Raw genomic sequence first — 6,306 nt, 5'->3', positions numbered from 1 at the left:
AACATCCACCCCGATTCAGTCCACATTTACAACAGGCAACACAACACCAGCCTTGATTCAATCCACATCTACATCAAGCAACCAACATGATTCAGTCCACATTTACATCAAGCACAATACATTTACAACGCAGGCAACAGTCAACATCCACCTGATTCAATCCACATTTAGCAACTTCATCCACCTTGATTCAGTCAAAGCAACACAACATCCCTGATTCAGTCCACATTTACATCAGGCAACACAACATCCACCCTGATTCAGTCCATATTTACATCAAGCAACACAACATCCACCCTGATTCAGTCCACATTTACATCAAGGCAACACAACATCCACCTCCTGATTCAGTCCTATCATCCCACCCTGATTCAGTCCACATTTACATCAAAACACAACATCCACCCTGATTCAGTCCACATTTACATCAAGCAACATACAACATCCACCTTGATTCAGTCCACATTTACATCAAGCACACACAACATCCACCACTGATTCACAACATCCACATTTACATCAACATTTACACAACATCAACCATCCACCTGATTCAGTCCACATTTACATCAGGCAACACAACATCCAACCTGATTCAGTCCACATTTACATCAAACAACACAACATCCACCCTGATTCAGTCCACATTTACACCAAGCAACACACAACATCTGATTCAGTCCACATTTACATCAGGCAACCTAACAACCTGATTCAATCCACATTTACATCAAGCAACACAACATCAAGCAATTCAGTCCACATTTACATCACCAACACAACATCCAACCTGATTCAGTCCACATTTACATCAAGCAACACAACATCCACCCTGATTCAGTCCACATTTACATCAAGCAACACAACATCCACCCTGATTCAGTCCACATTTACATCAAGCAACACAACATCCACCCTGATTCAGTCCACATTTACAACAGGCAACACAACACCAACCTGATTCAATCCACATTTACATCAAGCAACACAACATCCACCCTGATTCAGTCCACATTTACATCAAGCAACACAACATCCACCCTGATTCAGTCCACTTTTACAACAGGCAACACAACACCAACCTGATTCAATCCATATTTACACCAAGCAACACAACATCCACCCTGATTCAGTCCACATTTACATCAAGCAACACAACATCCACCCTGATTCAATCCACATTTACATCAAGCAACACAACATCCACCCTGATTCAGTCCACATTTACATCAAGCAACACAACATCCACCCTGATTCAGTCCACATTTACATTCAGTCAATTTACATCAACACACACATCCACCCTGATTCAGTCCACATTTACAACAAAACAGCAACACAACATCCACAACATCCTGATTCAATCCACATTTACATCAAACAACACAACATCCACCCTGATTCAGTCCACATTTACATCAAGCAACACAACATCCACCCTGATTCAGTCCACATTTACATCAGGCAACACAACATCCACCCTGATTCAATCCACATTTACATCAAGCAACACAACATCCAATCTGATTCAATCCACATTTACATCAAGCAACACAACATCCACCCTGATTCAATCCACATTTACATCAAGCAACACAACATCCAATCCCTGATTCAGCAACACCACATTTTCACATCAAAGCAACACAACATCCACCCTGATTCAGTCCACATTTACATCAAGCAACACAACATCCACCCTGATTCAGTCCACATTTCACCTGATTCAGTCCACACTTACAACAGGCAACACAACACCAACCTGATTCAATCCATATTTACACCAAGCAACACAACATCCATCCTGATTCAGTCCACATTTACATCAAGCAACACAACATCCACCCTGATTCAGTCCACATTTACATCAAGCAACACAACATCCACCCCTGATTCAGTCCACAGTTACATCAGGCAACACAACATCCACCCTGATTCAGTCCACATTTACATCAAGCAACACAACATCCACCCTGATTCAGTCCACATTTACATCAGGCAACACAACATCCACCCTGATTCAGTCCACATTTACATCAAGCAACACAACATCCACCCTGATTCAGTCCACATTTACATCAGGCAACACAACATCCACCCTGATTCTATCCATATTTACATCAAGCAACACAACATCCACCCTGATTCAGTCCACATTTACAACAGGCAACACAACATCCACCCTGATTCAGTCCACATTTACGTCAAGCAACACAACATCCACCCTGATTCAGTCCACATTTACAACAGGCAACACAACATCCACCCTGATTCAATCCATATTTACATCAAACAACACATCCACCCTGATTCAATCCATATTTACATCAAACAACACAACATCCACCCTGATTCAATCCATATTTACATCAAACAACACAACATCCACCCTGATTCAATCCATATTTACATCAAACAACACAACATCCACCCTGATTCAATCCATATTTACATCAAGCAACACAACATCCACCCTGATTCAGTCCACATTTACATCAGGCAACACAACATCCACCCTGATTCAGTCCACATTTACGTCAAGCAACACAACATCCACCCTGATTCAATCCACATTTACAACAGGCAACACAACATCCACCCTGATTCAATCCACATTTACATCAAGCAACACAACATCCACCCTGATTCAATCCATATTTACATCAAACAACACAACATCCACCCTGATTCAATCCATATTTACATCAAACAACACAACATCCACCCTGATTCAATCCATATTTACATCAAACAACACAACATCCACCCTGATTCAATCCATATTTACATCAAACAACACAACATCCACCCTGATTCAATCCATATTTACATCAAACAACACAATACCAACTCTGATATCTTTCTGTTTACATCAGTCAACACAACATCCATCCTGATTCTCCCAATAGTTTCCATCAATCAACACGCCGCCATATTGGAATATTGCTGAGTGCGGCTAAAAACTAAACTCACTCACTCCTCACTCACTCATCAATCAACACAAGAGTCATTAAGCTTTACCCGATGCTTGCATCACCCAAATTTACAGGAGTGTACCATGGCACACTACGTTCACTCTGATTCATTCATAGTTTCCCCGGGTAAGATCCGGATACTAACTAGTTCTTTGGCATACCACAGAAAGGAATCGTGTGATCCGGCTTGCGTACATCGATGCTCATTATGTCAATCACTGGATAATTGAAAACTGTATTATACGTATTAACTTAATTAATTTCCTTACTGTATCCACAAGTTATGTGTTGAGGGTTATTCATAACAATGTTTGTGATGAACTTGAATAATTTAACATTCACAAACACGTCTGAAGCCTGAAACTAATACGTATACCACTCACCTTCTCACCAGCATGGTCATGGTCAATGATATCGCCGGGGGCGCCCCTTCAGCTGGTGGTATGTTTACCAGGTTCCCAAGCATGTGTTGCAGTTTAGGACAGTCCATATATCGGTGTAATGTTCCAGTAAGTGTATAAATGTGTCAGTCACGTTGTTCTAGGTTGGTGTAGTTGTTTGTTGTTGTGTTTTTTTTAAAAAAGAAGAATATAAGACCTGTATCAGCTGAGGTTGATGAATAGCTTTCTTGTGTAAGAAACCTCCTTGAGAATGGAAAACGCGAAGAATCCACCTGATTATAAATAATTGTGTATGAAGTGCAGTGTAACCAAATATTCCGTGTTTTGATCCATTTAACGTTCATATCATGATATCAGTTAATGAATGATAAATACCACGAACTGCAGACATCATTATTAGAGTGAGTGAGTGAGCGAGTTTACGCCGCTTTTAGCAATTTTCCAGCAATATCATGGCGGGGGACACCAGAAATGGGCTTCACACATTGTACCCATGTGGGGAATCGAAACCGGACCTTGGGCGTGACGAACGCTTTAATCACTAGGCTACCCCACCGCCCCATCAGTATTATAACAGGTGATATCAGTTCCAAGTCTCCTTGAAATATTTGAATGACGGGATCAGGCGGTCAGGCTCGCTTACTTGTTTGGTGCATGTCATAGTATCCCAAGTGCGTAGATTGATGCTCATGTTGACATTCACGGGATTGTCTGATCCAGATTCCATTATTTACAGACCACAGTCATAAGTTAAAATCAACTTATAAAGGCAGAAAAAAACCGTTGTGTCGAAGTTGAAGGGACGAACGAAATACTTCGAGTTATCTGGGGTTCGCCCAACCGTAAAATGGTGACTAAAGAAGGAATATGCAGGGCTAAGCTTTTACTTCGAGGAAGTTGTACGTTCGACGCATCAAGGTTCGACACAACGGTGTGTATATAGTAAATGAGATCCTACCAGGTCAATGTAATCAGTCACTGTCGGGCCGAGCAGGGCGCCTGGGAAGGAGACGAACACTGTGAGAGCGAGGCATCCTACAGCCTCTGTGAAGAGAATTAATGAATTGGGAAAACGACGGCGAACTGATATCCGGTAATTAGGCTGCTTCAACGGGACGTCCTCTGTTTTTGTACATCATTGGCTGATTCCGCTGTACATTTCACATACGTAACATTTCTTTTTTAGTTTCTGTGTCTGTGAAAATCTGGGTTAGAATTGATCTTCAGCAACCCATGCTTGTCCTAAAAGGTGACTAACGGGATCGGGTGCTCAGGCTCGATGACTTGTTGACACATGTCATCGGTTCCCAGATGCTCATGATGTCAGTCACTGAACTGTCTGGTCCAGACTTGATTATTTACAGACAAGCGCCATGTAGCTGGAATATTGCCGAGTGCTGTGTTACACAACAAACGAAACATCCAGCTACAAGCAATTGCGTTTGTTTTGGTAAGTTGTACATTCCGTTCGGCTCAAAAGCGGACAGATGAATTGCAGTCTAACTCGAAAACTAATAAACATATAATATTCAATGAAACGCTGATCATAATCAAAACATTAGACCAACTCTGTGAGATTTTTGCAGAATTTAAGTTCTAAAAATACAAAGGTTGTTTAACAAACTATCATTAGATTATGACAGTTCACTATTTGTACAGTTCATTCTGATCTTTTGTTGCGATAGGTAGTACATGTATATTCAACGGCTTTCCATGAAGGTCAAATTAGGACTGTCCACATTGTAGTGTATCACCGAGTTTAGTCATTAATGTTACATTAAAACAGGATGAGCAAGAAAACAGGTCAGATTTACAATGAAATATTCGTGGAGATGTATATTCTTGTTGAAACCACTGCTTAAACGTTATGTCGGACGCACGATCTTATTTTATGTTTTTGTTATTTATGGAATCCTTTTTCTTCAATATTTTTCTGAAACATGAATATTACAGGGAGAGGCATTTAAGATACATTGCTATGTCAAACTTCAATAAATGATATGTAAAACAATATTCACTCACTTGAAGGGCGGGGAACCCGGGTCTTCGGCGTGACGAGCGAACGCTTTAACCTCTGGGCTACCCGTACGCCCCCTATAGTCTTTGATGAAACAATGTTTCTTCATCACGAGGGACACGTGCCCGGTGCGTACAAAGGCTTTGGTAGATTGTGTTTTTTTTAAAATTATGTTAAAGTACAAGTACAAAACATAATACATATAACACAAAGGCAATTCTCATCAACCTCGCTTGATTCAATCAAATGTACTTTTATAATCCCAAACACATGGCTTCACAAGGTTGGCACACAATGAACATATAATACAAAAATGTGTACTGTTGTTCTTAAAGCATGGTCCTAAAAAGAATGATTACAAATGACTGCCAGATATGTACATGTTAATATGCCCCGCATCGTGTGCTGTAAATACAATAATTATATAAATGAACAATGATTTAAATAATCTTCACAAATATACACACAGACACACACTCACTCATCCTCTCTCTTAACCCCAGGCACACACACAAAAACGTAACACTTGTACTGTCAAAACCTCCAGTCACAAAAGCAGTTCACCTCCTAAACACAATACTAGGCAATAGAAATACCTGTTAGCAGAGGTCTTGATGAATGGAAATTGGTCGTCGTTATTTTAGAGAAATACTTTATGACGGCGATGTACAGTAAGAACAATAATTTTGAACAGTTTCAGATTGTTTACCTTAAACAATCTATCATATCAATCTCAGAAACTAAATCATCGCCTGGTACACGGGTTGAAGAGAAGGGGGGCTATATGAGGTGAGGTGAGGTGAGGTGAGGTGAAATTGGGTTTTACATCGTGCTGAGAATATTTCGCTCATATGACGACGTGCATGCGTGTGTATGTGTATGTGCGGCTGCTTGTACTAGCCCAGACTGAAGC

The 6,306-nt window shown here is 40.6% G+C and overlaps 1 protein-coding gene across 3 annotated transcripts in view; it reads right to left on the bottom strand.

The window, feature by feature from the left end:
• Positions 1-6,306, bottom strand: part of LOC124263329 (organic cation transporter protein-like) — a 53,509-nt gene that overhangs the window by 2,540 nt on the left and 44,663 nt on the right. The window lies entirely within an intron of this gene.

This window comes from Haliotis rubra, unplaced genomic scaffold (genome assembly GCF_003918875.1).
Source record: "Haliotis rubra isolate DU_JTF1 unplaced genomic scaffold, ASM391887v1 Scf88, whole genome shotgun sequence".
NCBI classification, from domain to species: domain Eukaryota; kingdom Metazoa; phylum Mollusca; class Gastropoda; order Lepetellida; family Haliotidae; genus Haliotis; species Haliotis rubra.
This window is presented reverse-complemented; position numbering and strand designations above follow the sequence as displayed.